Raw genomic sequence first — 27136 nt, 5'->3', positions numbered from 1 at the left:
ATGTTAAATGTGCCCACCCTTTGACATAGCAACCCCAACATTGGAAATCATCTTTATAATGATCCTTACTTGTGTGTTTACTGTAGCACTGTGTGAAAAACAAATCTGGATAGAATCAAAGTATGCACAAATATGGATCTCATGGAGTAAATAAAAGTGTAACCCCAAGAGAAGTACTATACAGCCACTAACAAGACTATAGCAGACCCGGAGATCCATCCTTCCTTCCTTCCTTCCTTCCTTCCTTCCTTCCTTCCTTCCTTCCTTCCTTTCTTTCTTTCTTTCTTTCTTTCTTTCTTTCTTTCTTTCTTTCTTTCTTTCTTTCTTTCTTTCCTTCTTTTAGCTCTACCATGAAACTATTCTAGTATATTTATTTCTAGTGGTTTTGGTTAATTTTTTTAGTGAACAAAATGATGTTTCACTGTGACCTTTCTTACATTAGTATACATCAAGTGAGAAAAATTCAGGGGACTTTTGTATGTAACTTGGTGCTATTGTTTGAATAGCCTATGAAATGAAAGTCGGAGGAATAAGAACAGGACTGTTTGTTTCATGTTACTGGCAAGCATGTGCTTGAGAAATCCCCAGTTTGTGCTATATGCCATGAACACAAATAAAAAAGCAAAAATAGGAAAAAAGAAAAAAGAGCTCTACACTAAGTTAAATGTTTTAAGGATTATACATCCCTGACAAGAGCACAGATCAAGAGTCAGGCAGCCTATGCATTGACTGCCATATGCCGGGTTTTGCTCTTTCTCCACATAAGACAGGAAGGGGTCTGAGGAAAGCAGAATGTGTATTGAGAATATTCAGGAAACTAATTAGGGGAGGGGGAAGGGCAACTGAGAGACCACAGCTAGGGGCTGCGCAGGGCAGAGCAGGGAGCTTTCCTGAGCTCCCTGATTGGGAACCTACCTGTTGAGGGATGCTGTCCCCTCACTTGTGTTTGGAGATGAGGAAGAGGGGGAGGGAAAGCTGTGGTCCCTCACCCAGTCTAACCCATATCTCTGAGGCAGCGTTTGCTCTCTGTGTCTCTGTGGTGCCAGCCATCCTTACGTGACTGGCATTTAGCAACCATTCATCATCACTCATCGGGAGAGATTCACGGTGAGTAAACAGCCTTTTGTCACCATTTCCATTGTGAGTAGCATGTAAACACAGATGAATATTTGCAAAAGGTAGGTGACAGATGGGCTATAAGAGCTCTCTCCCTAACAGTCATTAAATGGGACCTTTTGATACCAACATCCAGAGTGCCAATCATCTCTCTTAGTGAGGAATTATGATCTCCACATTGTCCAGAGCTTGGGTCCACCAGCTTTCCCCAAATCCCAAGCATCTTGTCTCCACTTCCCCCACCCAGCTCCCAAGAGGCTCCCGATGATCATGCTAACTCCTCTTCCAGTCTTAATGCTACCAAGTACTGGTCACATATCACTGTGTTCTTGGGGAATAGGTCCCTGGGTATGGACTCACCTGAGATAGTGTGATGCAGGCTCATCACCAATGCTAGAACCCTCTTCCTTCCATCATTTGTTTTTAGAGGGAAACACCTAAGGGAAAACAGTGGTGTTCACTTCTTTGCAGCAGATACCACGGAAGTTGGCCTGTGTTAGACACAGGATGTCCCAGAGTCCTATAGCCTGCATGTTAGCCCTTCACATTCCTCTTTCCGCATGTTTGGGCCCCAAGTTCCAGAGCTGTGAAGCACCTTCTTGGAGCTTCTCAGCTGGGAGTCAACACAACGGAACCCAAAGCCTCGTCTCTTAGTTCTGCAGGTGCCTTGCTCCCAGGTCACTCAGGCTTGGTGACTTGTGTGAGCATGGATGGGGTATTTGCTTTATTCTCTATCTTCTTTCCTTCACTGTCTAGCTTTCAAGTGAGGTCTGTATCTACCTCTGCCCTTACAGCCTTCAGCTAGAAGTTGACATCCTCCGGTCACCTAATATGTGCCACATTAAAAGGTAAGGGCTATTTTGAGAACCATCTGCTGGGAGGTTTAAAATTTCTACTCTACCACTATTAACCATGGAGTGAGGCAAGAGTAAACAGTTCAGGGACTTGGACGAGAGGTGGAAAAGAACTCCATGATGCTAATACCTGCAGATAGGTATCCAGGCAACCTTAAGGTAATGGAAGAGAACCAATTTGAATAGCTAAGTTTAGATGTGCTTCTTGTTCCTGTGTTATGGCTACCTTGTCAGGGATAGGTTAAGGAAAAATGAATTTCAAGCGGTTTTATTTTTATTATTTATTTATTTATTTATTTATTTTTGGTTTTTAGAGACAGGGTTTCTTGTTTTGCCCTGGCTATCCTAGAACTTGCTTTGTAGACCAGGTTGGCCTCTAACTTAAACAGGTCTGCCTGCTTTTGCTTCTTGAGTGCTGGGATTAAATGTGTGCACCACCAGCACCCAGGAAAAGTGAGTCTCTATACAGTTGATTTAAGGGAAATTATTCACTGAATGCCACAGAATCACGAAGATGGCACCTGAGAAAGGATCTGGGAAGACTTATATTCCTGGCTTCTTGGTCTGGGACCTTTGAGTGAGCTTCGGCAGCATTCAGATTTGAAGATCCCCTTTGCCTGCTGTCAGTTTATAAGAACTGTTGAATGGAGCCTGGCTAATGTGACTTTCAAGTGTTAGACCAAGAGGCTGTAGACCTGCCTGGTAATGAAGATCTCTGGTGGACAGGCTGCACATCACTCACTGATGAAGACTGAGCACAGGCCGTGTGGTTATTAATGGGGCATTGGAGCTTCGAGCCTTGCAACAAAGTGATCTGCCCTTCACACAAGCTCACTAGGACACGAGCCAGCATCAGGCTTGTTGTCAGAGTAAAGAAATTCATTAAGAGTGATCTCATTTCAGGGGCGAAGGCAGGGCTTGGAGTGGAATTAAAGAAAAAGAAGGGCGGGTGTTACTGGGGAGACAGTGATTTAAAACTTGTCCCATGTTGCAGGCTGCACTTCTATTCCATGTTTATGACACAGAACCCTGAGGGTCTGGTACAAGCCTCTATCAGCCAGCAACACCCAGTGTACCCTTCCTTAAACATAGGCCTGTTTGCTTCCCCGGATCAGGAGGAAGGTTCCTTGGCATCTCAGAGCAGGGGTAGAATTCTCAGCAAGGGGACAGACATGCTGCCAATAGAGGGGAGGTGACATCCAGTGACAGGAAAATGGCAGCTTTAAATCATAAACGGGGATGCAACACTTGGTATAAAGTTTGAAAATTTAAAGGAAGCAGGCAGGTTCAGGAGTGTGAGTTCCAGGATTGCTCATGTCATGGCCTCTTGGAAGGCCAAGTGCCTCTACACTGGTGGCTACTAGTTTAGTAGGGGACTCCAAGTCCTGTTCATAGATATGTAACTTCTAAGAGAAGCTACACACACACACACACACACACACACACACACACATCTATCCATCCACTCATTCATCCATTCATCCGTCCACCCATCTGTCTGTCTGTCTATCAGCGTCAAGCTTGAAGGCTATAAGCACAGAGGTGGACACAGGCCTCACTTGAGAGATGGACTGACTTAATTTAAAAGTACTTAATTTTAAAATATCCCAAAATGTTAATATTAAAAACAAACTCTGGAATGATCAAACAGAACCTGCTTGTGGACTAAATATGTCTTATAATAATGTGAAATCAGAGAAGTGACCTTCCAAAGCGGTGTATGTCCTAATTCTGAGGACCTGTGAGCTGGCTTAAAATCTACTGATGCTGTTAAGTAGCTAATCACTAGGAGACAGTATCTTGGATTATGCAGAAGGACCAGTGCAGCTATAGGGTCCTCAAAAGTGGATGAAGGAGACAAGAAAGTGACCTGATGTGAGAAAGATACAGCGCAGCACAATAACTTCCAAGACCTGAAGGGAGGAGGCCTGAAGCCAAGGGACGCAGGAAACCTCTGGATCTTGGGAAGGACAAGTAAGCAGACAGCCTGAGGTCAGCCATGAGAAGCAGCGGCCCTACGTACAAGTTGCTTTTCAGCCCGGGAGGTCACACTTTGGAATTCCCAACTATGCAAGTCAATGCATGTCATGGTAACTTGCCAAATAGGGAACTAATGTCACCTCCATTTTGAATCTTGAATCTTGAGGGCACAGTAGTAAGAACAATGGAAGAGGAGCCTGAATCTTTTTTCCTTTTGTGAAGATGCCTTGCAAGTGGAGTGCCTAAGCTCCTTGGGAATTGTTTTGGTGAGTAATATCTGGCCAGCTAAGCTGATGGCTCTGAGTTCCTGAATCCCACTCACCAGCCCTGCCCTGAAGGCAGCTTTTAGAGGACTTTCCCATAGGACCTCCAAGTCAGTCACTGGTTTCTCCTTTCTGTGACAGAAGCCCCGAGTGTCCATGAAACCCAGTGACACCCAGTATCTCTCAGCCTCCCTTACAGCTGGGTTTCAACCAGGAGCCACCCCACGAGATGTCATCGCATGTGTGTGACATAGGCAACCTGAAGTCTTGGCTCTTCAACAATCCTACAGGAAGCCTAGCTCTTATGGAGCTATGGACCCTGGAACTCTTATGTTCTTCACAATTAAGTCAGTGTGAAACTACTGTTCCACATGTCAGTCAGCAAGAGTCCCACCCTTGTTTTGCAGGACCACTAAGGTTTCAGAACACTAGTTCATCAGTTACTGAGTCCAAAAAGGAGGCCAAACAAGAGGAAAGGAGAAGATGTGAGAATTCAGGAGAGCTGAGGGCAAGCTCAGAGTACGACCACATTATTATCATGTGGCCTGCAAGCCAATAATGGAAATTGAACATGTATGGTGGCAATCAGAATAGCATGTATATATGCAGTTTTATAGATATGTTTTGATTAGAGGTCAATTAGAGATAGGTAGAAAGGCAAACATTACGTCAAAATATGGAAGTGGGATATTATTTTAGAATAAAAATATGAAGATGATATTCGTGTAACTGAAACCTGACAACCTGGGCCATGGGAAATGAAGAGGCTTAGAATACCTCCGGGAAGAAGACACAGTAGTCAGGGCTTTCTGTAGACATACAAGTCTAGGGCTTATGGAGAGCTGAGCACAACTTCTGGGCTAGCGAGGCAGCTCAGTGGTTAAGAACACATATTGCTTTTCTAGAGAACCTCACTCAGTTTGATGCCCGGTATCCACATTATGTGGCTCACAGCGGTCTGTAATTCCAGCTCTAAAGCTGATGCCCTCTCTGGCCTCTGAGGTCACTGTATAAATGTGGCAAAATTCATACAATCATATACACATAAGTAAAAATAAATCTCAAAATACAGTAGCCTGTCATATTTATAACACTCAGTCCTAGTGTTCAAGACCATGGAGGTGTTTATGCTATCACTTGACTAGCCAGCTCAATTTCTTCTGGCCTTCTTTCTCTTAGTTCTACAAAACTTGTAAGATCAGTTAAGTGCCATGTGCTCTTTGAAGCTTTGCTGCATGGTCTCACCATCTTTAAGGTGGTCAGGGGTTGTCCCAGGGCTTTGTGTACACAAGGAAAGCAGTCTCCCAATAGAAGCACATCCCTAGCCCTCACTACCCAGACATATGGTCATAAAGTGGAGTCCTTTGTCTCTGCAATGTGTCTTTCCATTTTAATTGTAAGCTCTTGAACAAGGCTCATTTGATTTTCTTTGAACCTTGTATACTTCCTGGTAATTTTCAGTAACACACAAGCAACAGTTGTAACTTTCTGATGTTAAACATCTATTTCTCACACTTCAGAGCTTTTCAAAGCACAAGCCAAGAACTGCTGTCCCATGACATAAGGGAAATTTATTGAGTTTTCTGTTTGAAGAAACTCAGCCCTAATGAAGTTGGCTATCAGAAAGGTCATGAATTATGTTGTTACCTGGATGATTTAAACGGTAGCGTGGGGAAGTGTTTGCACATGGGATGTCTAAGTTATGGTTTCTGCTATAACAAGTATGTGAGTGTGTGTGTGTGTGTGTGTGTGTGTGTGTGTGTGTGTGTGTGATTTCTGGAAAACAGTGTGCTCTAGTGCTCTAGGTAAATGAGGGAATGATTTCTGGGATGTAAATGTAACTTTTATTCTCCTGTAATAATTGTTGTCTCGGAGGCAGTAAGCTAACCCTGGTCTAGTCCTGGAAGCTTCTAGCCTTTGTACAATCTTATCTAGGCCTCGAACGTTTTCAGCCAGTGAGACTTGTTGAATAAGCTCACCCTTGCTTGTTCTTTCTGATCTCTGGATGGCTGGTTCAACTCAGCTGTTTTGGCTCAAACTCCTCTCCCAGCTGACTTAATCTCTGCTTGGCCTTAGACTAACTCTGTCAGTATGTTCTAATCTTCTGGCTCATTCTCATTTTCTGATTTGTTCTGTCTTTACCTGCATCTAGTTTTCAACTTGTCTCTGTAGAACTTTCCTGGTAAAACACTCCCTTCTCTCCTCTCTCTCTCTCTCTCTCTCTCTCTCTCTCTCTCTCTCTCTCTCTCTTTCTCTCTCTCTCTCTGTCTGTTTCTCTCCTCTCTTAAGTAGTTTTCCTTTCTTCTCTCTTCTCATAAGAGTTGGGCATATCCTTGTCTGTCAAATATTTCTCTGATCCGTCACTTTGCAACTCAATTAGACATCACTTTCAAACATGGGTGCTTCCTTCTACAAACTAACTTTAACTTCCTTGTTTGGAATTGAAGGTGTGTACTAAGGGCATGTCTATATTCCAGCCCAAGGGAACAAACGTGTGTGTTAAGGGCTGAGCCACACCATAACTAGAAACAGTCTTGGCAGGGTTCGCAGTGTGATCAAATATCCTTCAATACTGGAAAATATTGGGCTCTCAGTAAATGTGGAGAATTCTACATTATTATTAACTTTGTACATTTTTGTTTACACACAGAGACACACAAAACACACAGACACAGGCAGACAGGCAGGCAGACAGACAGATAGACACACACACACACACACACACACACACACACACAAGATACCACAATGGCCAGGTAGAGGGGAGGTCAGAGGACAACTTATTGTTGTTTGTTCTCTCCTATTATGTGGTTCCAGGGATTGAACTCATGTGATTAGGCTTGCAGCAAACACTTAGGTGCTGAGGGGGCTCATGGGCCCTGGGAATAGGTCAGTGTTCTATTCTTCCTATTAAATCTTCCTTTCCTTTCCTTCCTTTCTTCCTTCCTTCCTTCCTTTCTCTCTCTCTCTCTCTCTCTCTCTCTCTCTCTCTCTCTCTCTCTCTCTCTCTTTCTTTCTCTTAAATGATGTTTACCTTCTGAAACACCACTTTCCTAATTCTGCTTGGTCTTTCTAGCTTTGCCTCTCCCAGTGATATTGGTATCACCCATTCACTCTAAAGATATGTGGCTATTAGTGGCATCCAGTGGGAGCCTGGGCCCACAGCACACATGAAGCAGTCAAGTGCTCTGAAAAGTCAGTCTGGCTTCAGCCAGCACTGTCATAAAGAGCACTTCTTGTGAGAGCAGAAATTATGCAAGTCAAATTTGACAGTTCTGAAGGATTCTAGAAATCATCTAGTCTGGCTGCTTCTGTTTGGGTAACAAACACATGAGTACGTGAAGAGTTGGGGCTTGCTATTCATGATCAGGACAGCGAGACTCAAAAGAAGACCAAACTATTCCCTGCCAGGTTACCAAAGCCAAGAACTTGCCTGGTATTAGCAGGGTGTGGGGAAGCCTTCTGTCTCATTTGCCCTTGAGGAGTGTAGATTAATCAACAAGCTTTTGGGGATATTTCAATAAATTTCAAAGCAAAGTGTATCCTTTGATGTAGCAGTTTAATATCCAGGGTCCTTATACCTGTGAGAGGGGCATGAAGTACATGTCCGTGGAGGTGCATAATTAATTATGGTAATGAAAAAGCAGAGAGAACTTAAATGCATTTTAATAATAGAAGGTTCAAGATAATTATAGGAAAGCCTTATTGCCATATTGTAGAATTTTGTGTAGCTATTGAAATGAATGAATTCAACACATAAGATGGTACACGTGCTTTGGAAAAGACACCTTATACATTGAATTCAAAAGTAAAGTGAGTTACTACATGAACCAGGAGAATTCTGGGAATAGTTCCACACAAAATTCTGTATACTAGTAAATATGAAACCTATTCATAATAGCTATAAAGTAGAAACCCTCAAATATCCATCAACTGACATGGATAAGCAATTTATGGTACGTCCTTACAACTAAGTATTTTTCAGCCATGAAAAGGAATGAAGTATTGATGCATATTACAGCATGAATAAAGCTTAATAATATGTTGAGAGCTGGAGAGAAAGCTCAGAGGTTGAGAGCTCTTGGTGCAGTTACAGAGAACCTGGGTTCAGCTTCGAGCACCCATGTAGCAGCTCACAACCATCTGTAACTTCAGTTCTAGGTGATCCAATGCGTTCTCCTAACCTCTACAAACACCAGACATGCATGTAATATACATATATATATATTACTCATATACCTAAAATAGCTGAATCATAAAAAATAAAATAAAGAAGTATCATGCTCACTGCTAGGAGATGGACATCAAAGACCAAATACCGTACAAGTCCATTTGTTTTCAGTGTCCAGAAGAAGCAAACCCTAAGAGATAAGTAAATCTGTAGTCTCAAAGACTGACACCCAAAAGGGAGAGAACATGGCTACTTATGGGTATGAGGCTTTGTTCAGTGCTGATGAAATATTCTGGAATCAGGAAAGACGGCTGCAAAATTTATGAATAACACACTAAACACCAGTGAGTTGATTTAATAATTAATTCCTTGGTTCTAAATTTTAAATGGATATGAGATGTTAAATTATATATCAATAGGTTTTTTTTGTTTGTTTGTTTTTGTTTTTGTTTTTTTTAGGAATGTATTGGATCCATTTGTCTGAAATGGAAGCATGTCTCCAACACATTGGAGGGGTAAAGAATAAGATGTAGATCAATTATGTCACCTCTTTTTTATAGCTTGGCCAAACAAAAACCATGATAAAGACAGAAAGCCCATGACTGGGAAGAAAGGCACACCCCATTGGTGGGACAAACCAAGGAGAGATTATCTTCAGAGACCAGGTACTGGGGAGCAGAAACCATGCAAGGCTTTCCAGTGGGGCCACAGGAAGATGAAGCTCCTACCAGAGATGTTATCAGAAGCAGAGGACTGCCTTTAGCCTTTCTCCTCCTTCCAACCTCTGATCTCCAATCACTTTCTATTGATCATAACTGCTTATAAGTCAAGGGTGAAAAAGAAACTAAGAAAAATAGTTCTGAGGAACAGAGGGACACAGAAAAGGACAAGGGGGGATAAAAAATGAAGAGGCCATAGGCTCACATGGTCACCAATTCTTAAGAGTTTTGCAACCTAATGTATCTCTCATTTGCCTCACACTGCCAACAATGTTGAACCCTCTTCTGACAAGGACAGTCCTAAGGTCCCATCAAATGTCATATTTATTTCAAGAGCTTGCTTTCCAGCTTGCACACCCCTTCCCAGAGGTATGGATGTGACTTCTTATGATGACCCGTTGACGTAACTATAAAGTCACTCATCATCACAGTGATCATAAAAATGATGGCAATGCAAAGAAATGAAAAGCTGAACCCAGTAAAAATAGTCTCGGCTGCCTGACCTCATCTCTGTAATAGATCATGGAACCATAATTGATATTTATTGCTTCCTCCCTCCACCACTCACCCTCTTAGGTTGTATTCTACATGGTTAGGCCTTGACTCATTGGAGTAACTGAAATCAAGGTTCCTGGAAGCTTGGTGTCTTTGACAGTCAAGACTTCACCGTATTGTCCCATTGTTCTGTTCCTGTTCATTTGGGGATATGACTTGAAATCCCAGATTATCTCCAGTGAGGGCCTCCTGCCACTGGCTTGTGCTCAAAGCACAGCTTCCCCTGCTGACATGGGGCCAATGATGTAATAAAGTCCACTGTATGTGACAGCACTCTTTCTTTGGGGACAACTCCAGGAGAGTAAGGACAGAAAGCAGGTTTCTGACTTTAACCGTGAATGGGACAAATTTTTGCCTTCAGTTCCCACATATATATCTAGCTAGAGGAACAGGAGCAGTGAACATGTGTTGCCATCAAAAGCTTATAGTCTGACCACCAAAAGCTTATAGTCTGACCACCAAAAGCTCATAGTCTGACCATCAAAAGCTTATAGTCTGACAGGAAATATAGCACAGATCTTCATGTGGTGTCTACTTCCTTCTGACACTGTCACCAAGTCTACAACAAGCCATCCTATCAAGCCAGAATTAAGGAGCACTGTGTGGCCAGTGGGTTCCATGATTGGGAAGCTACTGGTGTATGTCCTTACTATAAAATTATTACTTGCTCAGAAGGTTGGGTGAGGTACTGTGGTGAGTGAGGCATTCCTAAACTCATAAGTAGTGGTGCTGAGACAAATATGCAGAACTCGCCATACCAGGAGAGTTTGGTGTCTTCATCGAATCAAATCGAAGCAGGTTAACTATTGCAGCCATTTCCAGCTGCGTGAGCTGGACTACTGTATGGAAGTAAAATTCAACCTTGCTTCTCTTGTCTCTCTGCTCTTAGCTGTGACCACCCTGAGACATGGTTCACAGAGCCATTCTTTGGATTCCCACTCATATGAATGAACACTGTATGTTCCCTACAACAGCCTCTAAAATATTCCCCCTAGAGTACAATGGCATCTGATTCTCTCTAGGAATTAGAATTTGGGATGAGATCGTTAGAAGAACAGAATCCCAGTGCAAGAAGCTACCTGATATAAGGTTGCGTGACATTGCAGAAACTTGGAGAGGTTGGGCTGGCCCTATAGGAAAAGGGGACCAGGGCTACTTTTCTGTTTAAGCCTCTGAGTATTTTCATACCAGCCTAAGCCCCCTTCCAAGGCTCAGCGTTCTTCATCTTCTGAACCAATAATATATGAGACACAGATAGGTTTTATGTTCAGTTTATGCTGTAATTGTGCCACATCAATGATTAGACTAGGGGCCAAATCTTCAGTCATGTCCACTCAGTGAGTGTAGAAAGAACTAACTCTTTAGACACCAAAGAAGCAGACTACGTCTGTCCCTGAGGCTGAGTTGACAGATTTATTTCTGTAATCTCTCAGCAGTTTTAGAAGCAGAAACCACCAAACAGCTTATATAGCAGTTGACTGTATGTGATAAGATAAATATGTTACCATTGGATGTCATAGATGACCTTGACTCCAAAAGTCACAATGTTTGTGCCATAGTGGATGAGCTATCAAAACTAGTTATCCTGGGTACTTTTCTTCTCTCCTCTCCTCTCCTCTCCTCTCCTCTCCTCTCCTCTCCTCTCCTCTCCTCTCCTCTCCTCTCCTCTCCTCTCCTCTCCTCTCCTCTCCTCTCCTCTCCTCTCCTCTCCTCTCCTCTCCTCTCCTCTCCTCTCCTCTCCTCTCCTCTCCTCTCCTCTCCTCTCTTCTCCTTTCCCTTCCTCTTCCTTTACCAACACTGGCCTCAAACTTGTGAACCTTCTGCCTCAATTTTTCAAGTGCCAGGACCACAGGTGTGTCCCAGCACACACGTGAGAGTCTGTTTCTTACACTTTTCTCCCTGCTTTTCTTCTGCCGGTGTTAGCAAGTGCCTGGAGTTTTCAGTTGTGCAGGTGGAGAATCAGCACAGAGGTCACAGGACCAGTGGGGCATCACTGCTGATCACTGACCAGTCACACCTGCCTTCCAAAGCTGGCGCCATAGTTTCTAGGGCTTCTGTCCTTTTACACTGCAAAAGAACCTTGGATGTGTTAGGAAGAGCTTGTGGAGAATCAGCAGAGGTAGGCAGGGTAGCCTCTTCACACGCTCACAGATACTGGTCATCACATGTTCTGACATGGACAAACAGGGCAGCAGTTAGCATCATTATGTCTCTTGGCTTCCCTCAGGGCCATTCAGGTCTGTTTTCACCATTTGGTACTGCAGGCATAGTGCTATGGCCAATATGGTTCTCAGGGATCCCTGAAAATGCCTGCAATGGAGGGAACACATAAAACAAACAAACAAAAACAAGCAAACCAAACAAAACCCAAGCAAACAATCAGAAGGGCTAGAGCGATTGCTCAGGAGTTAAGAGCACTTGTTGCTCATCCACAGGTTCCAAGTTTAGTTTCTGGCACCCAAGATGGGAGGCTCACAACCTCACAATCTAGCTCCACTGCTCTCCTCTCCTCTGCATTCAGATGCAGAACGCCGTCCCTCCTCCCTCTTGCTTCCACATAAGTAAAAAAAAAATCCTAAAAACAGAAATCCGAGAGAACCATTACAGTAATCTAATCATACACAATCCTTACATTTAGAGCTAGAGGTCAACAGCTGTCTCAGATCGTGGCAATTCCCTGTCCTGAAGCTCTGCTTCCTGATTTGAATAGGAGTGTAAAGGCTAGGTGGTTGAACCAAGCAAGGAGTGATTCGAACAGGGTATTTTAGCTGTAATGTCTGCAGGGGAGTTGCCTTTGGTTCTGGTTGGGTTTTTGTCATGGTTAATATCTTCTTTTTCTCTCATAGTTATTGATCCCATGGGAGACCTCCCCACCCCCCATAAATCTGTCTATATGAATCCACTTTGCATCATTATGTCAAAATGCTTGAAGAAAAGTAACTTACAATATTGTTGACTTAGAGCACAATTTGGGGAGGTTGACTGTCCCAGCAGCGCCACAGTGATTCTTATGACGGCTCTCCCGGAAGTGGAACACATCATGGCAGAGGGCATGGCTGCAGAAGCAGGCGTGTGAGGAAGCATGCACATGGCAAAGCTGGGCACCAGAGCAAGAAGGGCCAGACTCACTCTAATGCTACAACTCATTTCCAGGAGAACTCGCTCATGAGATTTGACTTCTTTTCTGGCTACAGTGAACGCTCTGGTGAACATCAACACCTTCCACATTATCTCCTCACATCCCACACAGACACCCAGGCTCCTGCTGATTATATATGTGAGAGATGGGCTGTACCTATACCCCATCACTTCCTGTATGTCAATCTTTGTTCAGATCTACTTCCTGAAAACTCCGCCTGCGACATGTGACAATTCCCTTAGCCTTTGTAAGTATTAAGGAGCATTGCGTGTACAACGCCCCTCACCCTTGACCTGTGAATGGCAAGCACATTTATCACTGACACCAGAACCCTCTCTTTTCTGAGATGTGGTGCCTTCTTTATTACTGACCAAGACCCACCTTTCTCTAGAGAAAACCAACATACGGACTTTCCTAAAATAGTGTGTACACAAACAGATGCCTATGCACTCCAAGTTTTAAGCGCAATTCTGCTTGCCACTGTGCATGTTCAGTTTCCATTAGTGCTTCACTGGTCACGGCAGTATAATGTGGTTGCAATCTAAACCACCATTTTCAGCTCGCCTAGGTTTCCAGTCTGCTTGATTCTCATGTCTGCTCTTTGGTTTCATCTTGTCCTTTCATTTAGCCTCAGTAACTGATGAGAAACGAGGTTTGCCACAGACAACTCTTAGTTGTCGACTCAAATCTTAGTGGTCCAGAAAAACAAGAGTGGGGTTTGATGCCATTAGTTCCCTTCTAATTCCTATGAGGCTGAGCCTCACACAACTATGGTTCCTGAGACTAAAAGGCCAGAGAGCTAATGTGAGGATCAACATCTGTGTCTCTGATTTAAGCTCTTATCTACTCTGAGTCTCCATAGTCCAGGAATCATGGTTTTGTGAATATCTGCATTGACCTATCTTATGTGTTTAAATACATTCAAGTAGAGACAAAATATAAAAAGCTAAAATGGAAAAGGGAAGAGTTGAAAAGGAAAAACCTAGGCGTTGGGGGTGCATGCTTATGTTCAAACGTTCACATGGCTGGGGGAAGATTATGAAATCAACAGCAATCTTAGCTGTATAGAACCTTCCATACTGGCTTTAGCTAGTTTTGAAACCCTATTTCAATGAATGAAAGAAAGAAAGAAAGAAAGAAAGAAAGAAAGAAAGAAAGAAAGAAAAACATTTCCGCCAACTGGAACTAGATTACCAATGAAGCTAGACTAAGCTCATAGTCCACTGAGCTCACAGACCAGAGTTGAACATGTGAGTGAGTGTCTCATTCTTGTTTGATAAATATGAGTGGTGTAAGGTGAAACATAGATCAGTCATTGTTTTAAAGCTGTAGCTGACTATGGCTCCCTTCCCCAAGAAAGGAAGCTGACATTTTCTATCCTTTAAATAGCTCTTTAAAAAGATTTGTTTTATTTTATATGTACATTGCTTGTAGGAATGTATGCATGCCTGGTGCCTGTGGAGGCCAGCAGTGGACTCTGGATCCCCTAAGCGGAGTTACATATAGTTGTGAACAGCCATGTGGGGTCCTTGGAACTGAACTCAGGTCCTCAGTAAGAGCAACAAGTGCTCTTAACTGCTGTGCCATTTCTCTAGCCCATCTCTAGCCATCTCTTGAAGCACAATGGCTTTCCTGAAAGCTCTAGGTTTGTGAACAATGCCATGTCAGACTGCTGTTGTGATCTGTGGATTGGCTGTGTTACCCTGAGACCAAGAAAAAAAATCAGATATGAAAACTAGTTTAGATCAATGGTTTAGATAGAAATAGAAAGCAAAAAGAGAAAATGAAAAAGAAAGTAGACAAAAGCAAATAAAATTGAAAAAATTCCACAGTAAAACAAAATGCTAAAAATTATAGTGAGTAATAATTGTAAATAATCAGAAAACTCACTTCAAATAAAATTAATTTCATAAAACAACCTTATGGGTTTTTTAAAAATAATAATGCTTAGGACATTAAACAAATAGAATAAAAATGCATGTCCATAATTGGAAAATACCAGTAAATGAATTGAAAACCAGTAAGAGGAACACAGGAAGAAAAGATTGTTATATTGTTGGAAATGAACAAAAATTGCAATTTAGAAACCTGACTGATGGAATAAACTTTAGACTTGTCATAATAAAGCAGGAAATGAATGGGATTAAATAGACTGTTTGGAGACTTTATCAAGAAAGTAACACAGAGAGTAAGTGAAGCATTTTAAGATCCTGCAGGTTCTTGGAAGACACATCTAAACACAGCTTTTAGAAGGGCATGAGTAACAGCAATCGGTGTTTGAGACCGTCAGGGGCGAGAATACCTCTGAAGTCTAAAGACTTGATTGACAGTTCACCCCAGAGCAGGTGGGATAAATACATGTAAGCCCACATTGAGTCAGGGTGGTAGAACTGCAAGATGCCAAAGATACAGAGAAAAAGCTCTTAAAAGCTGCCAGGATGAAAAGACATTTTATCTAGGAGAGAGACCAGTAAGACTGACAAGAGACTTCCTTCCCCTCAGCAACAGTGTTTACAGAGAGCCGATGAATTTCTCCAAAGCACAAGTAACCTATGTCCCAAGTAACCGCCAACCTTAGGACTGTTCGAGAGCAAAAGAGAAATAGGAACATTTCTAAAGACTCAGAGTCTAAAATACTTTCTCCCTCAGAAATTATTCATTTTTATACTATGAGAACAAAATTCAGCCAGAAGGGAAAGAGGGGCCATAGAGAACCATGGGTAAATACAGATAGATAAATGAGCTATATTTATCAGTCTGTTTGAAAATATCAGTGTGTTTTAAAGGGATAAGTAACTAATAAGGGCAGACAGTAAGCAAAATTTACTGTTAATGTGTGAAATTTTACTCAGTTCTAGAGGAATGTGCCAATATTGAACAAACAGAGTCTATGAGAAAACACATGTTTGCCTGGTTATAATTTAAGATAACCACACCAAAAAGACAGATACAATTTATGGGTCATAAGCTAGCAGAGGCAGAGGAAAAAAATACAGAAAAGCATTATCTGCTCATCAGGAGGCAGTGAAAGAGATAAGAAACAAAGATACAATATGCAGAAATGTGAAGCATTGTGTCAAAAATAACCTCAATTATATTGTACACAGTAAAGCTTGACATTATTGAATCCACAAGTTAAAAGGTAAATTGTTTGACTGGATTAAACCACACCAAACCGCACCACACCACACCACACCACACCACACCACACCACACTACATCAAACCAAAACACAAGCATTCTAGCCAGGGATGTAGAACAGTATCTTGTTCAGCATCATCAGAGAAGCTTGGTCCTGCAGCAGACAGGAACAGATATAGAGACCCACCCCCACCCCAGCTAGACATGACACCAAGAGTGAGAGACCTTGGAACACTCAGACCTAAATGGGATATCTTGGGCTGGAGAGATGGCTCTGAGGTTACCAGCACTGACTGTTCTTTCAGATGTCCTGAGTTCAAATCCCAGCAACCACATGGTGGCTCATAATCATCTGTAATGAGATCTGATGCCCTCTTCTGGTGTGTCTGAAGACAGCCACAGTGTACTTATATACATAAAATAAGTAAATAAATCTTAAAAAAAATAAATGAGATATCTCCATTCAAATTCCTCTTTAGAGGTCAGGAGTCAGAAAGAGTATAAGAGCCAGAGTTGATGGAGGACTGGAGGACACCAAGAAAACAAGATCCTCTAAACAAGATCCTAGCTCATATGAACTCACAGAGACTGACGCGATATGCACAGGCCTGCGTGGGTCTGGACCAGGTCTTTTTTTTTTTTTTTTTTTTTTTTTTTTTTTTTTTTTTTTTTTTTACATATTATGGCTTCCAGTTTAGGGTTTTTTTTTTTTTTTTTTTTTTTTTGTTGTTGTTGTTAGTTTTTTTTGTGGTGTACCTAAGTGTGCAAACAAGTGTGCCTTCTCTTGGGTTCTTCTTTGGTTGGCTTGTCTTGTTCAACTTCGATGTGAGAGTTTTTGTTTTATCTAATTACATTTTATTTCATTATGTTTTACAAAAAAATTGAATGAATAAACGAATGAATGAAAACCTAACTACTAAGTAAAGGCTAACAACTGAAACTGTCTTTTTACTTGCTGAGAGACAGAGAATCCGTTTTCTCCAGTGGAATGACACTGGGTATATCAACCACTCTAGAGCAGGCCTCAACTCAGGAATTTGCGTGTGTGTGCTGTCATTTGGTTACAGTTTAGTGGGCTGTTTTGTTTTGTTTTTCCCATTTGGATATTGTTTTATTTTGTTTTCATAGTTTTGGGGTGTTTTGTTGTTGCATTGGGATTTTGTGTTTTTGAGAAAGATCTTAAAGTTGGGAAGATGAGGAGGAGGATAGGATCTGGACATCATTATGAAAGGGGAAGAAGTGATCAAAATATATAATTTAAAGTTATTTTTAAGTAATACAACATAAAATAAACCACAAGGACACACGTATGATATTCTCAAGAGCTGGGCTGCAGCTCCAGGATTAGTTACTTGCGTATACTTGGTAAGGCTTCGGGTTTAGTTCCTAGCGCTAAAACCAAAGAACATAAACAAACAAAACAAAACCAAACCCCCAAGAAATAAGGACAGAAAAGGCTTATTGGGCATACACCACTGGAAAGCTTACTTCTGGTGGTGCCCTGTCACTCTGACTAGAGTTTTTGACAAAGCAGATGATTCTCAAATCTAAGATTCCATGACAACCTACCATCCATCTGTCCAGGAGACCACAGACATCAACAGCTCAGCTTTGAAAAACTGACATCATTTTCTCTTCTAGACTGACTCTCAGTTGACGTTGAGCCTACTGTCCACATGGTTCCAATTCCCTATGGCCCTAAGGCCTGTCACCTAGGATTTATACTGCATTTCAGATTGCTGTAGTTGCTCAACTACAGCATACAAGAACATCCCAGGGACAGTAAGTGCTTCTGAAGAAGTTACTGCCTATGAACCAGGTGTGACAGAAGCCTCCCTGTGGGTAGCAATAAAGAAATAAATGGCTGCCCTGTCTTGTCTGACCCAGTTCTGCTGCTGGGGAAGGGTGGAGCTGTGATCCTGAAGACAGCAGTAGCAGGAAGTGTGATGCTCTGCTGCATGGTGGGAAGTGGTAGCACCTTGGTAGCTGGAGCTGATAAGCAATTGATGTATCTCAGAGATGACCATTGGTGGGTCAGATTCAAGTCTCACCACAGAGAAGACTAGCATGGAGAGGCAGGGGCTGGCAGTATGGGCTCCTCTGAATGTTTGGATGCTCTTTATATTTAACGATGTCAGTCCCCAGATATTTGCCACTCTCTAGCAGCCCACAGAGCCTTGTACAATCATACAAATCAAACAACCCATTGGGTTGATACAGAGCAGTTATTAAGTGACCTGCCTTAGGGGATTGGAATCACTGTTGTCAGGAGGCTGCCTTCCTGTCAAGCAGGGACATGTCAAGCCTTTAGAGATTTGCTATTTCATGACCCAACTCAAACAGGGGCCATTGCAGTAAGGAACTTTGAATTTCTAAGTGACCAGGAGGCAACTATATAAACAGAAGATAGACAGATAATAGACTGATGATATAGAGATGGATGGATGGATGGATGGATGGATGGATAGATTAAATAGATGACAGGTAGGTAGACAGAGATAGATAGATAGGTAGATAGATAGATAGATAGATTATAGATAGATAGATAGATAGATAGATAGATAGATAGATTATAGATAGATAGATAGATTATAGATAGATAGATAGGGCTAGGGTGGAGATAATCCTCAGTTTCTGTGGCCAGAACAGCAAACACGAGGTACAGTGAAGGCGGCTCTCAGTTAGATGGGCTGGAGGGGCTTAATTACTATGCTCTGTGTTTCCCTGATGCTGGCTAGGGACTGAGGTAAGGACAGATGCCTGCACAGTCTGAGGGTGTGCCCTCTCATTCTGGCCTCTTTAGGAAGAGAAGCAGCTGGGCCCTGGATCCCAGAAAAGCTGAAGAAACTCTGTCACCTCTCAGAGTTGGTGAGAGTGGGCACCGAGGTCTGTCCATCTGCCATGCTGCCTTGCCTTTAGGGAAAACCATCCAGCCTAGCTGGCTGAAGTGTCTCCCCCATGCTGGCAGACCGGTGGAGATGGTTCATTCCTGAAGACTCCGACCCCTTTCAAGGCAAGTTTTCTGTTTGCCTATCGTTTGTTTGAGCAAACATTTCCAGATTAATTGAACACTCTTCCCTGTTCCAACCAAAACACATGCTTGCCTTCCCTGCACAATATGGCAATCTTGGCATTTGATTGTCTGCACACACTTTCGTTTCTGAGGCCGCACTGCTGAGAAAAGACTAGTCTCAAATAACCACAGGCAGCTGCGCTGGAGAAATTGGGTCTCATTTCAGATTAGCCTCTTCACTTTCAGCCCCTCCAAAGCTCATTTTCCATAAATCTAGGTTTGGGTGTCTTCAGGCTCACCTTGGGCATGCCGCCGCATATCTTTTGCTCATCCCTTTAATTACAGCTGTGGGTTTGGAAACTTCTCTAGTGTGTCATGTTTCCAGTAAAGGAAGAAAGAAAAGAGCTCTGGGCAGATTTTAGCAAGTAGCAAGTAAAAAAAAAAAAAAAAGAAATTGTTTTCCTCCAATATAATTTCATGATCAAGATTCGACTGACCACTGAAAACACCAGGTAGTGTTATGGCGATTGCTTAATTTTCATGACTGAACACCCCAACTGTATAATCAAAACCAAATCCCAAAGCCATCAACCCCATTATTGTCTACTCTCTCCTCTGGGTGCTGCTTAATCCCGCTCCTTAGCAGAATCAGGGTGCCATGTGTTGGAGGCAGAAAGATTGCCTCCAAAGATGTCTGCTTCTCTATGGTTCGGATGTAGTCTGTCCCTTTCAAAACTCATGTTGGAGACTGATCCCTACTGTGAGGTATAAAAAGGGAGGCTATCTAATCCAACTCTGGTGTTCAGAGGTCTTTGGGAAGTGATTCTCATAAGATAAAGTCATCAGGGCAGGGCCCTTACTCTTGAAAAAGTTCGGCTGATAAGAAACAGGGAGACTGGGGGACACACACACACAGAGGGAGAGAGAGACAGAGGGGGGGAGGGAGAGAGAGAGAGAGGGAGGGGGAGGGGAAGGGGGAGGGGGAGAGAGCTCAAGAAACCTTCTCCCCCTCCCCCCCATAACTTACCTACTCTGTGAGCCTGTACTCTTAGTAATACACTGGATTAAGACATGTAGAACCCATTACCAGCCAAGTAATTAAGCCAGGGATTTGAAGGTGAGAAAGCATCCTGGATCATCTAGGAAAGCTCTAAATGCAATCCCACAAATTCAAAAAAGGGTCAAAGGGGAAAAGATGAGAGACAATGGACATGTAGCCATGGCAAAAGGTGGCAAAGATGGCTTTGGTGGTGGAGGAAGAGGGTCCATGAAATCCGGAATCAGGGTTGAGGGACACTCCTGCCTTGTCTCTGTGAAGCCCTGCTGGCAGACAGAATTTAGTATACTGATACCTATGTGGAACTTGGGGCTCAAGCATATGATAATATATTTGTGCTGTTTTAAGCCACTGAATTTGTGGTAGTTGTTACAGTGACTACAGGAAACACTTGAGTCTGAATTTTGTAAGGCAGGTATCAGCTAGATGCAAGGTCTGTAGGCGATCCACATGTCACAGAGGTAAGCACTGCTGGGATGTCCCCACATTCCCGTGTCCCCAAGCCTGCACTCCCCTTAGCCCACTACAATCCAGGGGCTAGCACCACTATGCTTTTGAAACTCTTTTTATACATACTTGCCCTCCTGCTCACAAATCAAGGGGCTACTTCCTCCTTATTTTACCCCCAAACAAATTCTACATGTTGAAACTGTCCCTCATGGAGGCCTCCCTTCAGCTATTCATCTCTTTGCCTCTGCCTGTTCTTGACATCTTGTAATTCTAATAGCTGCTGCTTTCCCTTGCCTAATCCCTGATATTAGTGCTGTTGGCATTTTGTCTAAGAGACTTCTTGTTCTGTACATTTTTGCTTAGTTCTTCCCACCTCACTGCTCTCAAATGATGATGACAAACTAACTCTCTGCACAAATCCCTTTCCCGATTTTCATACATTCAGCAGTCTCCTTTTAACTAAGACTGTCCCATGCTAAGTCCCTTTTTCTATATATGGCATTATCTATGAAATAATAATAATAATAATAATAATAATAATAATAAATAAACAAACCAGAAACCTGGAACTCATCTGTCTCCTCTCACTTCTCTTAATCAATTTTCTCCATCTTCTCAATATTATCCTAGTCCAGACTTCCTTCCTCTGTGCCTGAATTATAATGTGAGCCAAAGCCATCACTCAGAAATGAAATCAGTTCTATGTAAAACTCTTTAACATCCTCAGGATAAACAAGATTTTCACTAGTCCTTGGGACAGTGTCATTTTGTCCCTGTTTTTCTTTCTTTTTTTCTGACACTTTGCTTTCTTTAAGCTCTGTGCCTCAGACATTGTAAAAGTCACCATGCTTCCTCTTGTCCCCAACTTTATATACATTGGTCTTTGTAGCCTTAAATTTTTCAAAGCCTACTTTAATAAGGGTTCTCAAACACTTCGAACCTCCCTTCTAGCCCACCATCCAAAGTCAGGAGATAAAAAGGTAAATAGGACAAGGGGATGTGGACCTGTTTAGAAGTAGCTCTTTGGGGCTATTTCAATCTCTCTTTGTCAGGATACTAGCAGTCCAGTTCAGTAGCATCAGGATACCAATAGTCCAGGTCAAAAGTGTCAACAGAGCAGCCACAGTGATATGATCCAGCAGAAACCTCCAGGCCTCCTCCGAATTGACATGAGTCAGCAGGAACAACCAGGACCAGCTGGAATGCCAGGAGTTCTCAGCTATGCCTCTCTCAATGAAGTGAAGACCAGTTAAGACGTGAGACCAATGAAGAGCTGCACAGTTAGCTATGCAAACAGCCCACCATAGTTTGTTGAGTCCTATTTATAGTCTCTCCAAACATCATGCCTCAGCAAAACACTATGTGAGTTTGCATCACATGACACAAACAGAAACTTCCGCTTCAGGTCTTTATCTTGAACAAGCCTTACAATAATTCTAGGACCAGCTATGTCTTCCCTACCCATCAGTCTCTGTCTAGCTGTTGCTACAGCACTACCACCTTCCACTTCCTGGTCTCCCTCTGGAAGAATTTCTCACTTTTCCTTTATCTTTGCACATAGATGATAAAGCCAAGTGCATGACATTTGTCACTAAAGGGAGCTAGTTGCCATTTTCTTATCATCACAGTAAAGGCAGGTAGATGGGCTATGACCTAAACTCTCAGATAGCTGCTCAGGCAGATGAGCCCTTCTCAGACTGCTTACTAATTAATATATATGGAAATACCACTTTTCTCTATCTTCCTGACTGGATGGAGTCCTCTTGAGGATGAGGACAATACCTTGTTCATTGTATTTTCAGAGTCAAGGATAAAGGCTGGATAATAGGAAGCATGGAAGGAATACAAATGCAGTTTTCTTTGACGAGAACAGAATGTGGGTGGGAAACGTACAGAGTTGGTTGGTTCTAACATGTCCAACCGGACTGCTCAAGTTTATGGAAATTATCACCAGAAAGATTTGTTAAAGCTTCTTCTGTCCACGATAAAACATGCAAGTAGTTGTGCAGAGTAAAAACCAAGCCAAATCTAAATCTAAACAGTGAACACCAGAAAAGAGACTTCCGTTTCCAGGAAGATGAGCAGACATACTTTTCTCTACTTTCTCCTTAAATTAGGCAAATGTCCCTGGATAGTACACACACACACACACACACACACACACATACACACACACATAGCACAAACCAGTGATTCTGAAAGTAGAGGGAAAACTAACAAAGGAGAGCCCCCCCTTGGGACTCATAAAAAGATGTGGCAGTCATGAATAGAGGAGCTACCTATCAGGCCCCATCTATTCCTGAGAAGATAATGACAATGGCCACTGGAGAAGGGGATGCCATTTAATAATGGTGTAACCACTGGAGAGCTGGGTGAAATAGGTGAAAAAAAAAAAAGCTTCCGAGGCAAAGAAAGAGGATCCTGAAGGGTAATGAAGATGAGTATAATCACTGTCAAAAGCAAAGAAAAGAGAAAGGTGTGATGGTGATTTCTTCTTGTTGCATCACACATATTCCAGAATTGGAAATGAGGAAGTACTAATGAGAGCAGACACAGAATTACAATGAGAGCCTGTTCTTTTGGGCACAGGACTTGGGAAAGGACAGGCTAGCAGGGCCAGAGCTGTCCTACCATGCCAAATACTACAGGAAAAAAAAAAAAAAAACCATGATTCCATACCTCCAACACTGGTGAGGATGAGCTGGTGGCCAAGCTATAATGAGGGCTTCACCCAGTGTTTACTAAAGAAGTGTCAGAGATCATTCAGTAGGGAGACAGAGACTTCATGCCTTCTGGATGGTAATAAGTACCCAACATGGTATCAGTGGAGACTACTTGAGGAATCTCTTATATGGAAAGAACAAGACACACCTGGGGAGAGTCAAAGTACCGCTGGAGGCCTTATAGGAAGTAAGACTGCCACCAAGCCTGGCAATGATAAGCATTGTCCCTGTGCACTTTGGTGCAAATAGACTATGCATAAAACATAAACTTCCACTGGAAATAGAAGTTTAGCACCCTGTTCTTTCTGTCTGGATTGGTGCCAGGGCATCCCAGCCAAGGCTGTGCTTCCATGAGATCCTAAGCCAGACAGTACATTATCCAAAATGCTTAGGTCTCATCAAGCATCACTCGCTGTGCCCAGGACCAATAAGATCTGAACCTGAATGGAATGTCTATCCATCTGATAATTGTAACATCTCTGTTTATCTGACAGAGATGTTAAAGGTAAGACCACAACATGCTTCAGCCAGTGACTGCACACATACTCAAGGCCAGTGGGAGAAATCAACAGATTTTCAAAATCTAATTAGAGAAACAGAGACTTTGAAGTAGAACCCAAACCCTACTTTAGAACTGTAAAAAAAAAATAAAAAATACAAAAGCTAAAGTAGGAAGTGGGGTTGCTGTCTCCAGCAGCCAAAGCAGAGAAGAGAGGAAAGCAGCAACAACCTGGAAGACAGACGATTAAATTTCTCATCTCAACAGCAGAGAGAAAGAACACAGGCTTAGAAAATGGAGTGAGCCACAGGACAAGTGCTAAAATTCTAGCCCTTGTGTCATCTGAATTCTGAAAAGAGAGTAGGTGTGGGGACATAGTCGAAAAACATCTGAGAATAGCCCACATTTGACAGGATACAAACTATATATACACGCTGAACAAGACAAAGGTAGAGAAAACATGTCATAGCTAAACTCAAAACCAAAGACAAGGAGAGAAATCCTGAAAGCAGCAGGAGATGTTTACCTCATCCATGTAGAGAGGCAAACAAATTCAAATGATGGTGATTTCACATCAGCAACCACACAGTCCAGGAAGTAAAAAATCTCTCAGGGTGTTTACAGAAGGAAACTGTCAGAAAAAAAAAAATCCTGTGTTTACTGAAAACAACCTTCAGGAATAAAGCTAAACCAACGCCTCATCCCACCCTGCCCCCCACCATAAAAAACAAATCAAAACACTAACCTAAAAAGGAGTCATCTTCAGCAAATATATGCTACAGGAGCAGCTAAAGGAAGTTCTACAACCAGAAGAGACACAGGAAGGAATATTGAGACGTCAGGATCAAGAACACAGCAAGCAAAATTACCATAAATAGAGCAATAGACTTTTATTGAATTTTCTAATTTTTATTTGAGAATGGAAGCAAAAATTTTAAGTGTCTGCTGTGGTTCTAAATGTACAGAGAATCTAAAGAAATTATGCTAACTATTGGGAGGGAGGAGGGACATACAAAATAGTGATGCATTCCCTGAAACTGGCAAAATGACATCAGCATTCTATGATAACTTACAAATGTGTGTGCATGTATGATGCATGTGTGTTTGTGTATGTGATGTTTGCGTGTCATGTCTGTGTGTGGGACACATTGTTGGAGGTCAGAGGACAACATCCAGTGTCTGGCCTCACCTTTCACCTCATTCAAGAGTAGGTTTCTTTGTTGTTCCGTTGTGTCCACCAGGCTAACTGGCCCTCAGCTTCCGGGAATTCTATCTCCAATTCCCATCTTGCTACAGGGGCACTGGGGTTCAGATGTGCCCCATTAACGCTTCCAATTCAGGTTTCCTGGGTTTCACTCCCTTTGTCATCTATCTCCCAAGCTCTGTGAATAAACAATTCAACAGGTTATAGAGAGATAGTAATAGATATTCTGTGTAGGAGTAGGGAGATGATGGCTTATTGGTTAAAGTGATTGGCTTATTAGCACTAAGACCCCAGTTCAGATCCCCAAAACCCCTAAAATTGCCAGAAGCATGTGGTGGCCTGTCTGTAATTCCAGCCTTGGCAAGGGGAGGCTGGGAATCCTCAAAGCAAGCCACCTAATGGGACCAGTGCTATAGATGAGCTCTGATTTGATCAAAAGATCCTGCCTGAGGAAAGACGTTGAAGAGTGATCAAACATGATTCCAAACAATCTCCTCATGCACTCACCATACACACACACAACCACACACAACTACACACACACATACACACATAAACACAACCACACACACACACACACACACACACACACACACACCACAGGATATGTGCACATGTGCACACAATGAAAAATAAAAACATTTTAGTTATGTAAAAATAGAACTCTACAAAAAGCTCAATTAACCTACATGAGTCCAGAAATAAGAAAACAAAACAAAAATAAAGATAATAGAAATATACAACTTAAATCCTAGCATATCAGTAAATGGAAATGGTCTCAGTATACCAAGTGAAAGACAGTTTAGAAGAGTGGACTTAAAAATCATGATATATATGAAAACTTCACATACAGTAATATAGGCAGGGTCAAAGCAAAAGGAGAGAAAAACATGCAACCAGGAGTGGCTTCAATACTGTCAGATAAAACAGACTTCAGAAAAGATTACCAGAGACAAGAAAATATTGTATAATTGTAAAAATGTCATCCTACTGGGAAGTTATAGCTTCCCTGAACATATATATATATATACACAAGACAATAGAAATGCATAATATACAGGACAAACACTGATAGACCAGAGAAACTTTGAGGAGTTACAACTGGGGACTTTATTTCCCTTTCTGCAACAGTGAATAGAGTAAGTAGACAAAGATAAACAAAGATATAGGAAAAAAAACCAACAATGTCATCAGCTATCAGGGTCCAATTAACAACTATAACACATAATATTTAGCAACAGCGGAATATAACAGGATTATATTTCAAGCACCAGGGGAATGTATACCATGGTGATGGGCTATACTGTGGCCCATGTAGCCCTTAAAATTGAAATGAATGAACTTTCAGAGTATTCTCTGGCTCAATGGAATCAATGACTTTAGTTTGATGGGTTTTGTTTTTCCAGTGCTGAGGATCAAATCTACATGCCGAGCATACACCCTGCTATGCAGGTATATTCTCAGCCCCCAAACAACCGACTTCTAAATAGCCCAGTGGGCAAAGACCCGTGAAAGGAAATATAGATGCACTGAACTACAGGAAACAGCAACATTTCCAGTTCACAGCACACAGCTAACAGTGTGCTGAGGAAACTGGGTATTCCCTACGTGGACACATTAGAAAAGAGGAAGAATCACTAGCTACCACTCTAACTTCCTGTACGGTGCTCTAGGGGAAGGTCAAGGGTGCCGCTCAGTGGGAGAGTGGACACTTGACATGCAGAAGGCCTCGGGTCCAGTCTTCACACCAAAAAAAAAAAAAAAATCCATAATAAACACACGCAACAATAGGACCAATAAAGATACAAGTATGAAGGAAGGAAGTTGAAAATAACAACAAGCACAGTTTTAAAAGATCTTAATAAATCAGAGCTAGGTCTTTGACAAGATCAATAAATGTAATGATCCCTTGGCCACAGTGACAAACAGAGATGATACAAATTGTCAATATCATGAATGAAACAAGATATCTGTGTAATGTCGGAACATATAAAAAGAGCTAATAAATAAATACTACAAAAATGTTTATATATCATATATAGACTCAACAATATACATGAAATGGTTCATTTACACAAAACCACAACTATCACAACTCAATAAGTGAAACTGTTTTTTAATTGACATGTAATAATTGTACATATTTGTAGGATACACTGTGGTATGATGTAATTTAGATAGACCTGTAATTATTGACAAAATTTAATTAGTGATTTTTAAATTCTCCAAATGAACCTGCATATGCAGGTTGT

At 42.0% G+C, this 27136-nt stretch overlaps 1 long non-coding RNA gene across 1 annotated transcript; it reads right to left on the bottom strand.

Moving 5' to 3' along the window:
* Positions 1 to 11564: 11564 nt before the first annotated feature.
* On the bottom strand, positions 11565 to 24482 carry Gm41047. The gene is made up of 4 exons (XR_873891.1): positions 24426 to 24482; positions 24207 to 24311; positions 12604 to 12714; positions 11565 to 11968 (listed from the first exon to the last, which is right to left on the bottom strand). It is a non-coding gene; the product is annotated as a predicted gene, 41047 (long non-coding RNA).
* Positions 24483 to 27136: the final 2654 nt, after the last annotated feature.

The sequence above is a fragment of the Mus musculus genome, chromosome 13, assembly GCF_000001635.26.
Source record: "Mus musculus strain C57BL/6J chromosome 13, GRCm38.p6 C57BL/6J".
NCBI classification, from domain to species: Eukaryota; Metazoa; Chordata; class Mammalia; order Rodentia; family Muridae; genus Mus; species Mus musculus.
Note: the sequence above shows the minus strand (reverse complement) of the source record. Positions and strands in the feature narration are given on the sequence as shown.